Raw genomic sequence first — 20,992 nt, forward strand, 5'->3', positions numbered from 1 at the left:
CTCTCCCCAGAAAAGGGCGCAGCCCACGGGGGAATCAACTGAAACAGAGCGTGTGGGGGGAGACGGGTGAGATGCATTAGCAGGTAAGCAGGGACCAGACGAAGCCACTTTCAAAGAGCTCGGATTCTTCCCCAAGAGCTACGGGGAGTCACAGAGTGTGGCTGAGAAGTGGCACCTTAAAGCACCTGAAGTCTGAACAGTTGAAGTAACGAAGTTATGATAATGCCTTACGAAGTCTTCAGCAACCTTCCAGCTGAAATAAGGAAAATGCGTGATCTTTGGCCACCTCTGCGTAAATGGTCTTCTGGCTGCTACAGTTTACACCGCACCGCAGTCTGCTTACACAGGTAAACGTGACTGTGTAACTGCCGCACCTGTAGCCAAACAAACAGTCTCCTGAGACATTTCCAAAGAGAAGATTGTGAAATAACAGAGCAATTTTCTTTTGAATCTCATTTATGCTTGGTAGGAACTCAGCATTTCTACAACCTTAATATACTTCTGTGAGCCTGTCTCACAAGAAATGCCACAGGAAGTCAGACCACCACATGTTACTCTGACTGATTCAAGGGGGTAACAAATGGGAGAGCAGCTGGCCCCTGTGATGATAACTTTGAAAGGTCAAAGACCTTTCCCAAACATCCGTGTCTTCCTTTGATAAACCAGAAAGTCAAGCCCTCTATTGGAGACAAAATGTTGCTAGATGGTATGTAAAAAGTGACCATTTTCAAAAGAGAAATCTCAGAGCCGGCAAGCAACAGCCTCCAGATAACCTAATGGCCTGCTCCTGTAAAAGCTGAGCTCCAAACTTCAGCAGGAACAAGCACAGGATCTTTGGGAAAGAGAAAAACCCAGTCTCCCAACCCTCCACTTCTCTAGGTGATTGTTCACATAAGTGAAATTAAAAGATGCTTATGAATATCTAATGCATGTTTACATACATCTCTGAAATATCTGAAAAGGAAAGATTTGTACAAAATCCAACTGCTTTTTGCACATTACTCAGTCGCATACATATACAATTTTGTTTTAATGAGGAGACTGAGGTTCAACAGAGCCTCAGGTAGGAATGCTGATGGAAGTTTAAAGAAGTCAAGGGTGCTCCCCTACCAGAGCCTTTCTCTATAATCCCTCATCTCAGGGTCTGGCAAGACTCAAGGTCACCCACTTCACCAATCTTGAAATGTAACTTGGCGACATGGGTCCTACTTCAAGCCAATGGTACATGCAGCTGGCAAATCATCCCACTTACCCTCTGGAAAGTGGGCTGAATAATCATCTCAGGAAAACAAAACCACAACCTGCTTGTAAACCTCAAGAAATAGACAGTGGCTCAATTCTGAACCAAATTAAAAAGTATAGTCCATTCAACGCCCAGTCACTTAACAATTTTTAATGGCAGGGTTTCTATTTGGCCCATTCAAGTCAAAGTTTCAGTTATCTGAATGATGCTAAGGAAAAGAAAACACTCTCAACTCTCAAGAATGTGGCAACTGATATTTTAAACCCAGAATGCTGCTGGCTAAACTAAAAAAGCTGTAAGAAATGAAAATTAGCTGGCACAGGAGTGGTTAATTTTTGGACATCTGGTAACTTCCCACTTGTTAGAAACCTAATAGTTTCCCTGGTGTAAGTATACTCTTCTTAACACGTCTGCTTTGATGTCTGGATAATGCAGTTTTACTCGTTCCTCAATTGGACTGAATTACATGGTAAACAAAGACTGTTATAAATCTAAAAACGTCTCAACACTTGGTTTAAAGGAAATAACCTTAAGTGCTTGGTCACAAACACGTTCAACTTTTCTAAGAGGTGGGTAAAAAGAATTAGCTGAGTCACTAAATTTAATGATCTGAAGGCCACAAAGAAAGAGAAAGTAGAAGACGGGATATGTTCAAGACTTCACAATGTCTTCACAGTTTAAATCTGATGGGAACCAGTGTTCTTCCCGGGCAACTAAGCTACTCAAACAGCACAACCTGAACACCCATTCTAATAATTTGCCAATACTAATCCTTTCAAAACTGAAGAATTAACGGCAGAGGAGGAAAAAAATATTCCTTTAAACAGTAACTCCTTTTATCTTTAAGCTTTACTGAGCTACTTGCATTGGAAAAATAAAAACACAGAACCTAACATTTAGCTTCGCATAGGTCAACTACTTCACAAAGGAAAACACTTCAGAAGTATTCTCAGTTCGTTGTCACAAATACATGCTGAACTAAAACATAATGCCAACTTCTGAGAACTCTTTTAGAACCTGTCACCAAGCTTCCATCGTTGTTTATGTGACTTGTTTAACCAAGACACTAGCTCCCCAAAGAGCACCTCAACTGGAAGGTAAGAGGAGGGTGCTCTTGTTTTTAACACCTCTACAAAACACCCAGGGCAAGAAGCGGTAACATTCCCAAGATAGTACACATTTCACGGGACACAGAATGCCACTGTGATCCAGCGGCACCATGACTGCTCAAGTTCATACTGGCAACGGCTCTGTCAGCGTGTGCCTCACCCTCCCGTCCCCGACCTCACACTCCCTACCCCCACCCAAGAGGAAACGCTGCGCGCTCTGTAATCGGGAATGCCCTGTAAGACAGAGCTACCACCACTATTCGTAACCCAAACGACTCTCTCTACCTACGAGAAGAATAGAGAGGCATTTCATTTCAAACAACCATATACCAAACACCACCAAAACTAATAAGATAGCACCGTGTAATAATTATATGTTATACGATAATATAAGGAAATAATTTCATAGTGAGCCACTAGCAAAGGAAGCAAAACCCTTGTTACCACAAGTTTTCTTAGTTCCAATAGGAGAAAGGATTGGAAATACACATTGTAATCTAACAGAAAGCAGAGCATTTTCTAAATGTCCTCAATACCTCATACTTCTCACCACATTCAGTTTCTGAATGGATTTTCAAAGCTATGAATTACCATCAGCAGCTGGTTAAAATGTCTGCATTAAGGACACATGGTAAGACTCACAGCTCCAGAGGGGAGAGGGAGAACAAAAAGAGGGGATGTAACCAGGAAGCACTTTCCCCGTAAGAGAAATTTCACAAGGAGAATTTTTCAGAGGAATTTACTTTCCAATCAGGCCAGAAAGGATGTGCTATAAAAGCTCCAATAAGAAGAAAACACTACTCTCTAGTTCACTGAGCCACTGAATTGAAACAAAATAGTCTTTAAAAACCCAATGTTTCTATTTTCATACTATTAAATGTTAAAGTAAAATTTCTTAAGGTTTTAGCTGGGTTTTTCTTTACAAAAAGAAATTAAAAGAGTCTAAGGTCCTCGTTTATTCAACTCATTCATCTGTGAAATCCAGATAAATTTACAGAACCTTAAAGCTAGTGATGTGCACAGTGTATCAGAGTATTTAACTATAAATAGGAATTATCATCCTATGAACGTGACAACAAAATACAATCAGAGTGAGTCTTCATTTTCTGTGTGATTTCTGTCAAAATCTGAAGTAATGCCCTTTTCTTTACTGCAGAAGTGTCTTTTGAAATGACTACATCATACCCGACAAGCACAACAGAGTCTTTAAGGCTGAATAAAAGAGAAAGGTAGGCCATTTGATGACCTCACTTACAGAGCAGCGAAATTCTCTCCTTCCTTCATAGTATTTCAGAGCGCCTTAACCATTTTTTTATTTCTCTAGTCTCTAGTTCTTAGAATTGAGAACCTGTCTACCAACCAAATCAAATACATCCTTACATCTAAGACAATGCGATGAAACAAAGTAGAAACAGGGCACTGCACTTGCTGGTGGGAATCTAATAATTTATCAGAGACACACAATATTTTAAACTTAGAAAATAACTAGACCACAGACAATAAATGGCATAGACCACTTTCGCGGATCCAGAGAAAGAAGGGGCAATCATTCAGATCTGGGGTAGACTGGGAATGGCGTCAGAGCAGAAGTAAAATCTGAACTGGTAGAGAAAAGACTGGCAGGGCTGGGAGAGATGGCCAGGTATTCTAAAGACGTGAAAAGGTATGAATGATGGTGACCAAAATGGACATACTGTCCGGCACAGAGTTCTCCAAGCATGGAAGGTAGAAAAAGGGCAGCAGGGCTCAGACGATGGACCGACTGTATTTTTACCCGTGAGCATCTAACATGAAAATAATCTTTTATTCCACTAGTGTGATTTATTGTTGGTAACACTGCTACCTCAACTCCTCACCAAACAAATCAACACAGTCTAAGGGACTGATCATCTTATCAATACATGAAAGAAAACATCATTTGAATCTGGCAATTATATTTCTACCATTCAGGCCAACGCAAATTAAAATAGTATGATGCGGAAAGGGCAGAAAGCCACAGATTTACAAAGGAAGCAAAGAGTACATATTAGCCCAGAACAGTCCGGTGGTGCTCCCACCCTACAGTGCTCCACAGGCCTCTGGTTGCACTGGCTACAGACACTATACCTGGTTAGTGAAGGGGGGAGGATTTCCTCATGGCCACCGCAACCCATCTATCCCCAGGGCTCTGAGTACAGGAAATCTCTGAAATGGGTCATCTGCATCTTTGGAAAGACTAAGTGTTTTACCAACCTGGTCTTGAAACATGTAATCTCATACAACAGATGGGCTATTCTTGGACACTGGGTATCCATGTGCAGTCAGCTCTTACTATGCCCCATGCAAACGCAATGGACAGCACTCTCCAGAGAGCGCAATGCAGAAAATACAAAGGGATCAAAAACAATTTTCAAGGACTGATGATTCAGATGTCTGTTTTGAAAATAATCTGGCCCAAAGTTAATTTTTTAAAGAACAGCTATGAAAGATTCTCTGACGTTAGATATATAATTTTTTACCAATGTCCCTTAATGCTCCTCTTGATTCATTTCCCCCCGCAAACCCTGGTAAAGATACCGCCATGTTCCAAGGTAGAAAAACATAGCTATGTTATCTTACCATCAGAGCCGGCCCACACAGAATAAAGCAAATAGCCCATTTTCCACCATGACACAGTTCTCATGCAGAACTCCACAAGCCGGTCCCCAAAGAAACAAAATTTCTAAGCCAAGTTATTCACAGGATGAAATCAAATTCCCCTGATGAATGAAGGGAGTTGCTTTCAGCAAAAGCACTTCCTTAAACTTTATCCTCAGCAGCTTTCTCTCAGATAATTCTGGAGTTCTGATCAGGCTCTGATCAAAGCCACTATAAACAAAGACAAAACCAAAGGCTAAGAAACCCTTCTCACTGATGCAGTACAGTTTCTCCCAGTTACCTACATTAACAACAACAACATACAACTTCTAATAACATTCAAAAACACTCCATGCCAAAGGAAATGTAACACCGAGACCAAATGGAAACTGAGATCACTCGAATCCGCCTTGGTATTACAGCCTATCTACCATTAATAGAGTGAGCTGAGATTCTTACCAAACCAAGACACAAAAATACAGCCATGTCTTACCTTTGAATTCCCTGATATTCAGGTCAATTTTACATTTAAATTTTGAAACGGTAAAGCTATAAATTTATCTCAGCAGTTGCTTCTGAGCACTTCTGATCTATTCAGTTAAAAAAAAACTCAGCAGAAAAACAAAAAACTTTTTTGAAGGAACATTCTCCATAAAAACTTATCTGAATATACAAGAGTTGGAGGCACCGTCCAGCCAAATGTGTCTTGCTGAGGGAGAAACAGGCATTTCTTCAATTGGGGAAAATAGGTCGAATTATCCAAGTCCAACAGTAAGCCTCACTATTCAATACCCCTGGTGGCAGTTTAAGATGACAGGAGGATTTCAGCCCATTATTTCTAATTATTCTTCACTACTTATTTGCATGATGTACTCTGCATATAAGTTAAATAAGCAGGGTGACAATATACAGCCTTGACATACTCCTTTTCCTATTTGGAAGCAGTCTGTTGTTCCATGCCCAGTTCTAACTGTTGCTTCCTGACCTGCATACAGGTTTCTCAAGAGACAGGTCAGATGGAATAGGAAAAGGAGTACGTCAAGGCTGTATATTGTTACCCTGCTTATTTAACTTATATGCAGAGTACATCATGAGAAACGCTGGGCTGGAAGAAACACAAGCTGGAATCAAGATTGCCAGGAGAAAGATCAATAACCTCAGATATGTGGATGACACCACCCTTATGGCAGAAAGTGAAGAAGAACTGAAGAGCCTCTTGATGAAGATGAAAGAGGAGAGTGAAAAGGTTGGCTTAAAGCTCAGTGTTCAGAAAACTAAGATCATGGCATCTGGTCCCATCACTTCATGGGAAATAGATGGGGAAACAGTGGAAACAGTGTCAGACTTTATTTTTTTGGGCTCCAGAATCACTGCTGATGGTGACTGCAGCCATGAAATTAAAAGACGCTTACTCCTTGGAAGGAAGGTTATGGCCAACCTAGATAGCATATTTAAAAGCAGAGACATTACTTTGCCAACAAAGGTCCGTCTAGTCAAGGCTATGGTTTTTCCAGTGGTCATGTATGGATGTGAGAGTTGGACGGTGAAGAAAGCTGAGCGCCGAAGAATTGATGCTTTTGAATTGTGGTGTTGGAGAAGACTCTTGAGAGTCCCTTGGACTGCAAGGAGATCCAATCAATCCATCCTAAAAGAGATCAATCCTGGGTGTTCATTGGAAGGTCTGATGTTGAAGCTGAAGCTCCAATACTTTGGCCACCTCATGCGAAGGGTTGACTCATTGGAAAAGACCCTAATGCTGGGTAGGATTGGGGGCGGGAGGAGAAGGGGACGACAGAGGATGAGATGGTTGGATGGCATCACCGACTTGATGGACATGGGTTTGGGTAGACTCCGGGAGTTGGTGATGGACAGAGAGGCCTGGCGTGCTGCAATTCATGGGGTCGCAAAGAGTCGGACACGACTGAGCAACTGAACTGAACTGAACTTATCTGCATGACTCTATAAACTGCCAGTCCTAAAACAGACCACTGCTAGTAATAAGTTATGCACAGGTATAAACTTTTTAAATAAGAACAGTTGGTTTTATTATTGTTATTTATTTTTACCTCCTGTACTGAAGATAAGAACAATGGTCACACAGAAACAGAAAAGAACTTCTAAATCCACTAAATTTTAGTAGGGAACAATCAGAATTCACAGCTTAAAAAAACTTATTTAGGACTCACACTAACAAAACCAGTACTTATATTTCTCCTTCCCATTTTTCATAAGCTTCAGTTACTTATATACTTGCCTTGTTTCAAAACACAGTTGAAAGCAGAGGTCTGAGAGAAATGGAAAATGAACAGTTACAAGACAGAACATGGGAAGGAGCCTGGAATTAGGACAAAAATCATGCCTTAGACTCATATTCATCATTTTTAAAAATCTTCTAAATTGAGGTGTTTATCCCAATCTTCTAAAGGTGATGGACTTGTAAATTAATATAACACAAAATGATTTTTTGAATGAAAAAATGTTACATATAGGCACTATTAACAAACAGGCATTATGAAAAACATTATTTCTTATTTGAATATTTATCACCTCACTATTTGAGGCTAGGAAAGGAGGTGTGATAGAAAAAGGGCATGAATGGAGCTCCTATTTCCTGACCTGGGTTGGTTACATGGGTAGGGCATTCACTTCATAACTGTTCCAACTGCGCATGCTTTATATAGTTTTCTTTACAGTTTTTTGTTTTACAAAAGGATATAGTTCGGAGAAATGAAGAAACACAGGTTCACAGAGCTAACAAGTAGAGCTGGAATCTGAACCCAGCCCTCTCTCTACCACTGGGATGCATTCTCCCCCTTCTATACCAGGCCTCTGCCTGGGGTCCTGTCAAACCGGTGACTCTAATCCTCACGTATCAATGAGAAGAAGGGTTGAGGAGCAGTGCCCTGGAGGGCCCCAGATGCAACTGGCAGTTCTTCAGGGCCATGGAGAAGGCTGAACAGGTGGAACATCAGACCTCCCAGCATTTAAGCAGAGCAGCTCAATTTGATCTACTTTATATGCTAAGATTCCACATAAAAAGGAAAAAAATTTTCAACTTCTATAGTTGTTTTTATAAAAAAAAAAAAAAGCTCAAAAAACTTTTTTAAAGCTCAAAAAAACTTTATGGTTCAAAAACCAATCTAATGATCAGACATTGGTGGTCTAATTCCCCAGATTCTACCAAAGAAACAAGGGTCAAAAAAGAGTCTCTTGCCTGTCCCCAAAGGCAAAGGAGCCTTTGTGAAACTCTCCTTCAGGAAACTTAGGCCGTGGAGTGACTAGTGACACACAGAGCAAGGAAGTAAGGTGGCTAGTAGGGCAGCAGCCTCATTTGACAGGCCCAGGTCTGCCAGCTCCCCCACCCCTAAATCCCTACACCCAGCCCTGTCTCCCCACTCTACCACACTGTCCTGGCCAAAGAACTGGAACAGAGAGCATAAGGCATGGAAGGTGGGAGAGGTGGGGGGCAAACCTGTGTGGTAGGCCCTGTCACAATAAGGAGAGTCTGGACTTCATCCTCTAAGGAAGCCCCAGGATTCTAAGCAAGAATGGCACAGTTAGTGCAGGTTGAAAGAGGGAATTCTGAAAGCAATCTTTGTAGTCTCCGCCTCCCTCCATCTCTCTCTCTCCGCTATTTTACCCTCACTCACCCTACTGGGTAAATGCTTTCCGTGTAAAGGCCACTTCAAACCTGGTTGTAATAAGCACCATGAAAAACAACTGCTTACGATGGAATTGCTGACACAGTGGCGGTGTACGACGCCCCTTTGAAAAGCCTTGTCAGGGCCCAGTCTTTGTAATCTAGTGGTGGCTCACAGGAAGTGCCTGAGAGCCAGATTCTTTCTGACTGTGCTCAAGGCCATAATTTCCTTCCCATACTTAAGCCGATGACCCTGTGTCTCACTGTCAAGGAAGCCGGCCAAGGGGAAAGGGCAGATAAATAAGAAGCAAAATCTGAAGAAAACTGGCCAAAAAAATTCCTAAGATTCTTCTCGGGATCAACAACTAAGAGGACGTCTAGATGAACTGATCTGTGCAGAGCTGCGGACAGCTGGCAGCCGACTCCTTCAGGTAACAGATGCGGAAGCTGAAGACGAAAAGGGAAGTCACCCGGGCTGCAGTCAGCCCAGCTCCAGGCGAGGCCTCCCCCATGTCACCCCCAGCCCAGGGCTGTTTCTACACATCGCTCCCTGCCAGGGGCAGGTTAATAAAATCCTAGAATCAAGATGATCAGGAAGGGGACAAAAAGGGAGTGTCCTCCAGTCAGTACCGTTGATCGCAGCTACAACCTGTCTCACACCGTAGCTATACTTTCATGAGTTTCTCCTGGACGTTCCATACATACAGCACCTATTACTTCAACATAAACATCAAACTCTCAAAGTACAACGTCCTACTGGGGAGTTCAAAAATAAGAAAACACCGTGGTCATATGAGGAATATAATAAACGGCATTTTCTATAAAATGCTAGCTTCATGATTTTCCCTTGGATAACTCACCAGAATAGTACCTAGTTCCTCCTTATCAACCACCATTCCTTGAAAGCCCTTAGCCAGTAACTTTCATCAAAGCCAATGAGTCATCTCTAACCAGTGCTGCAACCCTCAGACTTCAGAAAGAAAACAGGTCCAGCCTACTCTTCCATGACGGCTGTCCTACCTATAAGAGGAAATCACCTGACCTCGTGGATTTGGCTGCTACTCAGAAAACCACATCTCTGAGTTCAAATTATCAAAACTATACTCACATTAGGTGACACCACACCTTTCTCAGTTATCTGTGCACAGGCTCACATTGTTCCATTCCAACATAAACCTGTGAGTGCCCCCCTCCTTGACTTCACCTCCCACTCCCCAGGTTACACACGGCCCTGGGAACACAGCACAGCTACTTTCTTTGGAAAAGTCTTAAAATTGATGTACAACAAACAGCTACTGATTTCTAACTCACACTTGAAAAAACAGAATAGAAAAATATAGCAACATTTTACAATCCTATCAGTAGACTGACTTTACCTACCTACAGCACCAGCTATGTTTAAATGAAAACGTTTATAACATGGTTATGTGACTACTACCATCGGTAGAAGGAAGAGAAGTCTTGTGATGAACAGATGCGACTCAGCTCAGCTCCTTCACATTCAGCATCCAGGGGGCTTTCTTCCCAAATCTTCAGACCGCTTACTTGCTCCTGCAATCCAACTGTTATTTCAACTTTTTTGCTAAGAAAACCCACCATTAAGAGAGTCTGTCAAAGGCTTAATTTTGTTGTCCATGACAGGATGATCCCTCTGGCTACCAACTTCCCTAAAGAGCACAGGAATCAGCAGGTGAACTTTTATACAACTTGTTTATACCAAAATGTCTGTCAAATACACCAACCAGTCAGTTTTCCTCATTAAGGACATTCTGAGTTACACTTGGATGAAGAGATGATACACACTTTTCTGAGTCCTTTTTGTCAAGAATTTTACACAAGAATACGGTGGGACTTCTCTTGCTGTTGTCTCTTTTTTGTTGTTGCGGGGGGGGGGGTGGCCGCTGAGGGTGGGAAGGGGGTTGTAATAACTTAGTCCTTCAATTTATATATTCCTCCAATGTCTTATTTAAAACATAAGGGCAGACCATTTCAAAGATGATGATTCAAATCTATGTATCACGGTTTGTCAAGTCTTATAGTAACATGAGTTAAAAAAAATTTTTTTTTAAGTTACTGAATGCCATTCTCTACACTAGTAACAAAAGCTCAAATTCAACCAGTTGAATCATGAGAGCTAACAGTCTAGTCAGGAGCAATCAAAAGGCAATTGAGCTTTAAAAGTGTATGTTCCACATTCCACATAGTCAAGGCTGCAGTGAGCTGATGGCCTGGACAGGGCTAGGATGTGTTCAATATAGCCTTCTCACACCCCTTCTGATTCCTCCTCCAAAGCCCCTATTTCTACAGGCGCAAACCTTACTCTACAATCTAATACAGTAAGGCCAGTGTTGTCTGGAGTCACAAAATTTTATATGTGCTTGCTTCTAATTAAAGATCATTCAATTTTAAGAACTTAATAAAAAGGCCATAAACCTGTATCATTCCACAAGAATGCCAGGAATGCTAAGTACCTAAATAATACTCTTCCAAAGTGACCTTTATGCAGAGCTGCCTCTCCTACTTTGCCAACTACCATGTCAGGAGGCAGAAACATTCCTACCTATCACGAACTACTCAACTCCATTCTAAACAGCAGAGGCAAGTGAAAAGGCCTTCTTCCAGTAACCAAAGAAACTCAAATTCCTACAGCGAGAAGTACTAGTACACACAGTCTTTAAAGTGGCAAAATCAAAGTTTAAAAAACCACTTACCATGCCTGCAAATGATTCAGAAGAATTCTGAGAAAGGTAATATCAACATTTTAGTGGTAGAACACTTGGAGAGTAGCCAAGCGGCCTGGACTTTCTCCCCAACTAGCTCATTAAATCTCACAGAAGGGAGGGGAGGCGCACACAGATACAAACTAGCTAAATGGCATCTCACAACCAAGCTATCTTGACAGGTTTTGTCCGTCAGCAGGCTCACTGGACAATGACGTTCTTCAAGGAGACAGGTAGGTCTCTTGGGGCAAATGATAACCTGAGTGCATGCAATTATAATCAGACTGATAACAATCAATCCCTACCCTTGGAACAGACACTCGAATTCAACAGCTGAGAAAGAAAACATACCCGCAGGCAGGGAAGCTAAGATCCCCATAGCCTCAAGTGCCCTTCCTACTCTACTGCTCTCTGCGATCCCGTACTCTGTAGAGCGGCAGATTACCTTTTTACGAGTACAGATCAGTTCCTGCTGACAACCCCTCAGAACGTCCCTCTGTCCTTCTAATAAAACCCCAAAGTCTTACCCATCCCTGTGGGATCTCATCCCTGCCATTCTAGTTCTCACTAGACTAACTACTGTGGCCTTTATTCACTTCCCGAGATGCCCCTATTCACTTCTTCACTCAACAGAAAAACACTGAGCCTTGTCCAGGTTCAATGCATTAGACAGGGTGCTCAGGGCTGGTGCACTGGGATGACCCTGAGGGATGGGATGGGGAGGGAGGTGGGAAGGGTTTCAGGATGGGGGACACACGTACACTCATGGCTGATTCATGTCAATGTATAGCAAAAACCACCACAATATTGTAAAGTAATTAGCCTCCAATTAAAATAAATAAATAAATAAAAAATACTGAGCCTTTGTCAATTACCTACTATTGTGCCAGGCACTACACTAGGCACTAGGGATATAGCAATGAACAAAAGAGCCAAAGATCCTTGCCCTCACGGAGTTCATATTCTAACAAAGGGAAAAAAATCACAGAACAAAAAAGTGAGGGAGTTAATACGGTGGGAGGCCGAAAGGAGAGCGTTCCAGGCAGAGTGAACAGCAAATGTAAAGGCTCTAAGGCTGAGCAATATTTTCCCTTTAACATGTGTGTTAAAATTGTTAACTCCAACTAGAGGAGGACCAGTGTCCTATCCATCCCACTCCCCATTCAATTTCAGCACCGCATACAGTAGAGGGCTTAATAATTACTCGCTAAATTGGATAAGTGAATTCATGTCTAAAGAAAAGGCCAAAAAGGTGTCCCCAAGTAATAAAAGTGTCACCTCAAGTAATCCAGGCCCCTGCAGAGGTTACACAGGTTGCAGATTTACTAATACAGTTTCTGATCACAATTAACGAAGTGCCACTTTGACAGAGATCCATACAAGTTATGAAGAACCTTACTCACTAAAGGATCATCCCAGAGAGGGAAAAGCATATAAAGTAGAAAACAGAGACCTTCAATGATCATGAAGTAATTAACACTGTCAATTTATGCGGAAAAACTAAGAGACAATCAGAATTCATTATTTACTCCAATGGCTGGCCCCAACACCCTGATACATATACCAGTTAAAAGTTTACCTACCTTGGACTGCATTTTCCTCTCCAACACCACTACTGTGACCTTAGTTGTGTCCTTTTCATCACAAACACACTATCATGTGGGTTTCCTCAGTGGTCTCTCCGAGGCCAAATCATTGCTCCATGTTAATTTTAAGACAGTTCTGTCACAATACTTCCTCCCCAATTTGACTCTAAAACCTACCTTTCCAACCTTATTTCCAACTCTCCTTCAATAAGAATTTCAAGCTCCAGAGACACTATTCCCTGAACATGTCGTGTGCATTCCTGCTTTCACACCTCTACCCAGGCTATACCCATTAGCTGGAATGCCATTCCATTTCTCCTCCTGTCTGAATGTTATCAGTTTATTAAAATAATGCCTTCTGCACTCAGGACCACATGACAAATTCATCATCCCCAAGCAGTGCATCCCTACTCACTGGCCACACTTGGCACTTCCTATACTGTTCTCTGTATCACCAGAACTGAAAGCCTACAAACTACATTTCCCAGACTCCTTTGCTAGCTAGCTTCCAGTTAAGATTCTGCTGGAGGCTGGATTTCAGGAAGAGGGATGCAAAATTTTTTTCCTGCTTCTGGTATATCTGCAGCAGCTGTCAGCAACTGTGGAGGACTGCAGGCAACTGCACACACCCCAGGCTCCAGCAGCATTGGTGGAGCACAGCCTTCTGGGTTCCTGCTAAACTGTGGCAATATGGCTCCCAGCTCATCTGTGAGTGCAGACGCCTGGACTTCAGCCCAAAGGCAGCTTTCTGCTCTCTGGCTAGGCACTCCCTTCTCCCCTGTGCTCTGCCACACATACCTCCTTTCCTCTTTTAGCTCCTTCAGCCCTTCTAACACCTCTATAACATAGCCTTTGCAATTTTTTTTAATTTTTAAAATAATTTTTAAAATAATTTTTATTGGCATATAGTTGCTTTACAACGTTGTGTGAGTTTCAACTGCTCAGCAAAGTGAAGTATATGTACTAGCTATACATATACATATATCCTCTCTTTTTTGGATTTCCTTCCTACTTAGGTCACCACAGAGAACTGAGAATCACCACAGAATTTCCTGTGCTATTCAGTAGGCTCTCATTAATTATCTATTTTATACATAGTATCAATAGTGTATATATGTCAATCCCAGTCTTCCAGTTCCTTCCATCTCTCCTTTCCCCCTTGATATCCATAAGTTTGTCTGTGTCTCTAATTCTGCACAAATCTCTTGCATTTGAATCCCTCTCTACTTGAAGGATCTAGAGTGGTTTCCGCTTGGACCACCAATTACTGTCCACCTGATTGGACAACGGCTGATACAACAGCAGATAATGAGGAAATAAAAATAGTAACAGCAACTAAAAAAATGAAAATATAAAACAGCAAAAGAATGAAGACCACCATTTTTTTTTAATTTCATAAAATGAAATCCTAGAAAATGTGTCCTAAGGTGTATTATACAACGTCATTTTTGAGTTCGCAAGATTAAAATGCTAGTTTAGCTATATATTTATTTAGGTGTATATTTACAGTGTAGTTTAGCTGTGCTTTTTTTTTTAAAGGAAGTCAGTATCGCTTCTCTGCTTGACTCACTGAGTTTCTAGGGACTAGAATTCTTCTATGTGTTTGCTTCTGTTTCCCCAGAACCTCACACACAGGAGGTACTTCTTAGGTATCTGGTGTCCAAAACTGATGTCTGTTACGCAGCGTTGGAATTCATAGAGATTGGGGATGAAGGCCAAGCAAACAGTCAGCCTAGTTCTAAGAAGCAACTTGAATACAAATCTCATCTGAAGCACCCAACAAAGGATTCCAAAGCTCTTTCAAGTCCTGAAATGCAGCCACTAAGGAGGGGAGGTGGAGGAATTCAATTGGCAGACGAGGCAGGATTTTTTGCTTCTTCCTTGCTGAAGCCACCCTTGAACCTGTATTTCTGATGAGGGTCTCTATTTCTTTTTTTTTTTTTTTGGTTAAACACCTAGCCTGAAAATACCTTTCTCAGAAAGAGGAAGAACTGAATCAATCTAGAACAGATGCAAATCTCTGGCTCCTGAAAGTGTGTGTGTTTCCAACCTGCTCAGAGACCACTTAAACATCTCTAAGTCTTCTCTTAAATCCAAATTCAGGTATTATTTTAAACCTAGATAAGGGTGAGAAGGGCTGGAGAGTATAAACTTTTTAAAAGGCTAAAGAAAAACCCAGTAACTCTGGAGATTAACAATTATGAAAACCACACCTATGGCGCTTCATCACAGCATCTGGGGACCCAGATTTCCATTAACAACAACAAAAAAATGTTCCATGAGATGAAACCTTACAGAAGATATAACCTCCAACCAGGGAACAAAGAAGCTTGATTCTCGCTGATTTCCAGGCTGACTGATGAAACTGGGCCATCCAGCTGTTGTCATTTTCATACTTCATTTGCCAACATACCTCACAGATAAATGCTTGAACACTGTTAGCTAGTCCATTACTACTTCTAACAACCTCACCACAGGAAACCATGCTGTACAACCCAAGAGAAGCCTTTCCAAGTGTCAGGCACAATAAATTCAGAGACTGCAAAATGAAAAGATGGGGTTTGCTGAATGCTTCATAGATAATCAACTCTCAACAAACTGGAATATACAAAAATATATCTAGCAGTTACCACAGAAAACCACACCTTTCTCTGATAAATAAGCCAGCACTTTTCAATGAAGGGCTTCAGGTACATCCCTTATTTAACATTTACTGAAGGCCTTCTTGGGGCCAGATGAGAAATGAAAGGACCATCAGAGCAGGAGTTCCATGCCAACGTAAAGTCTTCCCACTGCACAGTAAGTAAATGACCAAACAGAAGATGCCCTAGAACTGGCTTTAAACACACATACACACGCCTACGCTAGCTGTTTTCCCATTTAGTCATCTCTTTTATATAAGTAATAACAGCAAATATTCATGAGTCAGGCACGGTACCAAATAAACAATATGCATATGTGATTTCATTTCATTTTTCACAATAACCCAAGTCAGGTATTATTATAATCCTCATTTTACAGATGAGAAAAAGAACAGGCTCTGAGAGGTCAAGTGACTCATTCTAGATCACCCAAGCTTCATGCGGCCCTAGCTGCCTGCTTCTGAAACCTAAGCCCATGGCTTAACCCCAACGCTGCCCTCAGCAAAGACAGAATGGACAAAACCAGCGGTGCAGCATGGGTTTTCTGGAGAAAATAGAACTGACTCTCCCTATAATCCACAGCCTCTTTTAGCAGAGCTCTCCATTGTAAGGGGGGCAGTCACTTATTTACCTAGAGGCAAAACCTTAATAATATACTCCCCATAAAAATGTGTGTGTGCCTTATGTTGCTCAAAGTACTATTACATATCTTGTCTTACAGCTTTTCAAACCCACCTGGGAAGGGAAGGTAAGTCAGGATTCAATATGCTGTCCCCTCAATGGACACACAGATGTCACCCAAGACACAGCAGAAACAGAGTGTCTTCCCTTGGTTTTAACCACAAAGACCATTCCCAAAATGAAATTTGATGGAAAATGGTGGTCTTTAAAACTTAAGTTATTTGCAATTAAGAATTACTATGACTTCAGTCAACTGAGCATTAAATTGTGAAAAAACACTAACTTGTACCTTTCTTCAGTTCTCAAACAATGGACGGGAGAAGATGCTTTAAGTTTCTGCCCTTAAATTTAACCTCATTTTTTTCCTCAACCCATTGCAAAAATTCAATTCTACTCATACAGAAAATACACCTGAAAAGTCACCAAAAAAAGTGAAATTGTGACTCCACTATTACAGAAATACTCTTTCAAGACTCTGGAAAAAGTATCTCTTACTGATCAGAGGGCAGTGTTCATATGGGTCCTGAGGGGTTTGGCCCCAAATAGGGACAATCATCAAATTAAATTCTATGGAAAGAAAGTCAGTCTCAAATTTAAAGAAATTAAAATACCTGTACTAAAAATCAGTGGGTAGGTAAAAATTCATCTTTTATCTCAATCCCAAGAACTCACAGAACAGCAGAGTAGACCTAACACAGGAGGCAGCGGGAAGGGAGCCAAGTTGTTGCTTTTACCGAAAATGAAAAACACCAGATCAGAATACAGTACGAACAAAGTCAATTCCATTTATAGTTTCAAGGAAAAAAGAATAAAAATAATTCAAAGAATGAATCAGAAGTGACACTTTATTCATAAATCAAAGCTACCTTAGAAATTTCACAGCACTGCTTAACACCAAAAATTCTAACCTCAAGGTAGGAATCTCACCTTATCAGGTCAGTTTTGACAAAACTCACCAGAACTAAAAGGAAGCATGACTTTATCCATGAGCTTCCAAGTTGTGTAGAAAATAATTTCCCTTGAAATCCACAGGCAATGGATTGCGTCCTAATTGCATCATTTGCTCTTTGTGGTAAGGATTCTGGGGACAAGGGAGGTGTGTTTTAAAATTTTCATCCTAATCACAAAATGGAAGCAGAATAACTGTATCCCCCCATTTATGGTCAAAAAAAGCCCCAAATCAGTACAGAAGTTTGGTTTTCCCCAACATGCAGCCTTCACCAGCATGAAATTGCATTTAAGAATTTAAGAGACAGCCAAAAAAAACATTCATAAATAAATGTACTCCTCAGAGTTGGGGGAAGATGGTATTACAAATCTATGTCCCAATCCTGTTAAGGGATTCACTTATAATGGAAAGAATTAAGTGCCTGAATCTACTTAAACCCTGGGATCATTAGTTCATACTCCTACTGGTGCAAAAAGCTTCTACCAATCTTCCTATGCTAATGTGCTTACAATACGGCATGAAAAACTCACTGGGGATTGGCTAATGCAAAAATGCTGCCAGTGACCTTCATACACATTTTAAACATTTTTAATCTGTTTAAGTTATAGCTCAAAGATGGGGGTGGGTGGGTGGAGGGTACTCAAAATAAATAAGAGGACTTTATATAATCTTCAAAGCACTTTCTCGTTTAATCCTCACAACAATCCCAAGCAGGGGCTGGTGCCCCATTCTCCAGATCACAGAATTTTAAGGCTGATGAAGGACTAGCCTACCCAATATCCCCTACTAGAATAGAAGCAGGGGTCTTGCCTGGTTGTTCCCTATCATACTCTCACAGCACCTGGTACATGGCAGATGCTCATCAATACCATCGCTATTACATACTCAAAAAGTCCAACCCACCTTCCAGGAAGATAACCCCAATCCAAAAATACCACCTGGCCAAGGCTATAATGCTGGCTACTAGTTCTCCACATTCCTGCTTCCTAATTCAGGGTAGCCAGACTGTCACTGAGGCTATAAAAAGGTTCCCCAAACTCTCTCCCAGAACTCAGAACTCACACTGGCATCTGATCATTTTTTTTTTGTTTTCAATCATTTGAACCTATGGGCTTCCCTGGTGGCTCAGATGGTAAAGAATCTGCAGGAGACCCGGGTTTGATCGCTGGGTTGGGAAGACCCCCTGGAGAAGGAAATGACAGCCCACTCCAGTATTTTTGCCTGGAGAATCCCATGTAAAGAGGAGCCTATCAGGCTACAGTGCATGAGTCACAAACTTAGTTCCATCTTAGGCATCATTCTTCACCTTAGTTCTACAACCTTTTATTAAATGCCTAACTCTATGCAAAGAACTGTGCCTCTGATGGACAAAAGCTGAATGAGCGAGTGCTTTAAAGGGATTTATAAACTGATGACAATTAAGAAAGGCAGCATCAGAAAGGGGGTCTGAAGCACAGAGAACTGGACCAGCGAATTATGGGAGAAGGGAGAGTCCAGACAGAGGGACCAGCATGAGCTAATAAAACTTTAAAGCGTGTTCAGAAGAAAACAAGTGATCCAGTCTGATCGGAAGTTAGAGTACAGGGAGAGGAGGCTGAGCGATAACCTAGAATCAATCTGTGGAATATTCAGGCAAGAAGCTGGCATTTAATTCTTCAGGGGGTTCCTTACTACTCCCTCTGACACCCCTCTTCCCTTCCTACTTGTCCCACTTCCTCCCAGCCTAAAAAATAAACAAAAAAGAGCAGCACATAAAAGGCTTTGCATATTCACTATATAGCCTCATTACATTCTTTTTATGTGGAGAAGTTCTCTCTCAGTTCTTACTTTAATGGATAATTTCAGACCAAGTGTATTAATTGTGACTTAGGTCAATTAACTAACTCTTAATCATTTGACAGTTAAGGATCTCTTTGACAATCTGATGAAAATATGGACCCTCTCTCAGAAAAATGCACTTACACAAAAAAATTCAGGAACCCAGACCCAGAACCTTTCCCTAGTAAAAATAATGGAATAAACAAGACCAACCAAAAAAAAAGACATCACCACTGTTTCTAATACTAACCAGGAGTACCCCATTCTCCCCATTCACATATACAGAATCTTTCTTTCAAATGACATAGTAATTATCCTTAGTGACTAAATAAAATGAGAGAATTTCTCCAGTTTTACAATGCCCATCAGCCAACAATATATCTTCCACTTATTGGGCCCAGCTATGACATGTCCTCTGTAAAACAGTTGATATGTAGTATATAATACAAAAGCCCTACATAATAGTTATATCTCTGTATACACATGAGGAAACAGAAGCTCAGAGGGGTCAACTGACCTGATTCAAGGCTACTTAACTGGAAAATGGCAAAGTTAGGTTTAGAACTCTGGCATTTTGACTTCCAAAGTCCATCTATATTGCCTCCCAACAAAAAGGACCTTGTCACCATATTGATTATGGGGAGCAACCAGAAGACACTGCCATCTCCTAGTAAGTAAACAGTCCAGTCCAAGGTTCCAGTCCAGTATTACACACCCTATGGCTGGCCAATAAACACCTGCTGAGTGACCAAGGGCAATGAGAACCTTGTCCACAGAAGGGGGAAATGGTGTCAACAGTCTTTAAGAGTGCCACATGAATGCATGTGTTACAGTGTGGACCTCAGTCACTGTTTTATTTCCAGCTGGGCCTCTCCGGCTTGTCAATGACCCTATGCACCTCAGCTATGTTACAGCCTCACATGCAAAGGTTTGCAAAATACCAGTGAGGTAATGAAATAAATCAACAGTGAAATTTCAATGAAACAAAGTCAAGATAACCTTTCCCACATGTTCCTATTCTACCCTGTACACCTTCCAAGACTGTAACCATGACACTACATGATAGTTGTTCCCATGAGACTATTAGCTACCATTTCAGAGCACTTAAACTGTATATCACTGAAAGCCTAGTTAAGGTCAGAACCTAGTCATTTTCATCTTTATATGACCACTGCTCAGCTACTCAGACCCAGGAAAGCAGTGCTCATATTTCAAATACAAAGTCATTTTTACTAAACAATGAGAGAACAGATGAAGGCTTAAGAGCCATAAGCCAAGCTTCCAAAAAGAAAATTTACACATGCCTCCCTTAGATGTTCGACAGTTGACTCCTCCAAATAAGTATCAGGGAAAAACAAAACGCAGTGCTCTATCTAAAAGGGTGAAATAAAAGGGAGACAAAATGAGGTCATGGGTCTCAGTGTTACGCTAAACCAGTGAGGGTTCTAATCTTTTTTGGGTCATGGATTCCTTTGAGAATTAAATGAAAGCTACAGATCCTCTCTTCACAGAAAATAAACAGAACCAAATTCAGCACATACCCTTGACAGCATCATGGACACTCCCCCATTTTAATCACTTAAGGGTCCACAGACCCTTGAGTTCATAACTTTTCCTTAGAATCTGCATGTCTAATCCCTGTTGTGCTAGAAAAGTGAAGTCGCTCAGTCATGTCCGACTCTTAGCAACCCCATGGACTGTAGCCTACCAGACTCCTCCACCCATGGGATTTTCCAGGCAAGAGTACTGGAGTGGGTTGCCATTTCCTTCTCCAGGGGATCTTCCCAACCTAGGGATCGAACCAAGGTCTCCCGAATTGCAGGCAGACACTTTACCGTCTGAGCCACCAGGGAAGCTGTGCTAGAGGCAACCCAAATTCATCAACCTTTTTGTTCATTAGCGGTCCTACCAACATAAAGGACACTGAAGACAGAGGCTACAGCTTACCCCGGCGCTGCCTCACTGCCCACCACGGTGAAAGGCCCCTG

The 20,992-nt window shown here is 41.5% G+C and overlaps 1 protein-coding gene across 5 annotated transcripts in view; it reads right to left on the minus strand.

Annotated features, from left to right (window-relative positions):
* ARHGAP35 (Rho GTPase activating protein 35) overlaps positions 1 to 20,992 on the minus strand; it is a 115,584-nt gene that overhangs the window by 77,865 nt on the left and 16,727 nt on the right. The window contains exon 2 of one of the 5 annotated variants that reach the window (XM_081515551.1): positions 232 to 374. The exons of 3 other annotated variants lie outside the window; for them this stretch is intronic. The gene's annotated coding sequence lies outside the window, so the exon portion shown is untranslated. Of the gene's footprint in view, positions 1 to 185; positions 375 to 20,992 lie in introns of all 5 variants that reach the window. One more of the 5 variants, XM_081515552.1, reaches the window with a different exon arrangement.

Source organism: Giraffa tippelskirchi, chromosome 7 (assembly GCF_054371585.1).
Source record: "Giraffa tippelskirchi isolate mGirTip1 chromosome 7, T2T-mGirTip1v1.2.pri, whole genome shotgun sequence".
NCBI classification, from domain to species: Eukaryota; Metazoa; Chordata; class Mammalia; order Artiodactyla; family Giraffidae; genus Giraffa; species Giraffa tippelskirchi.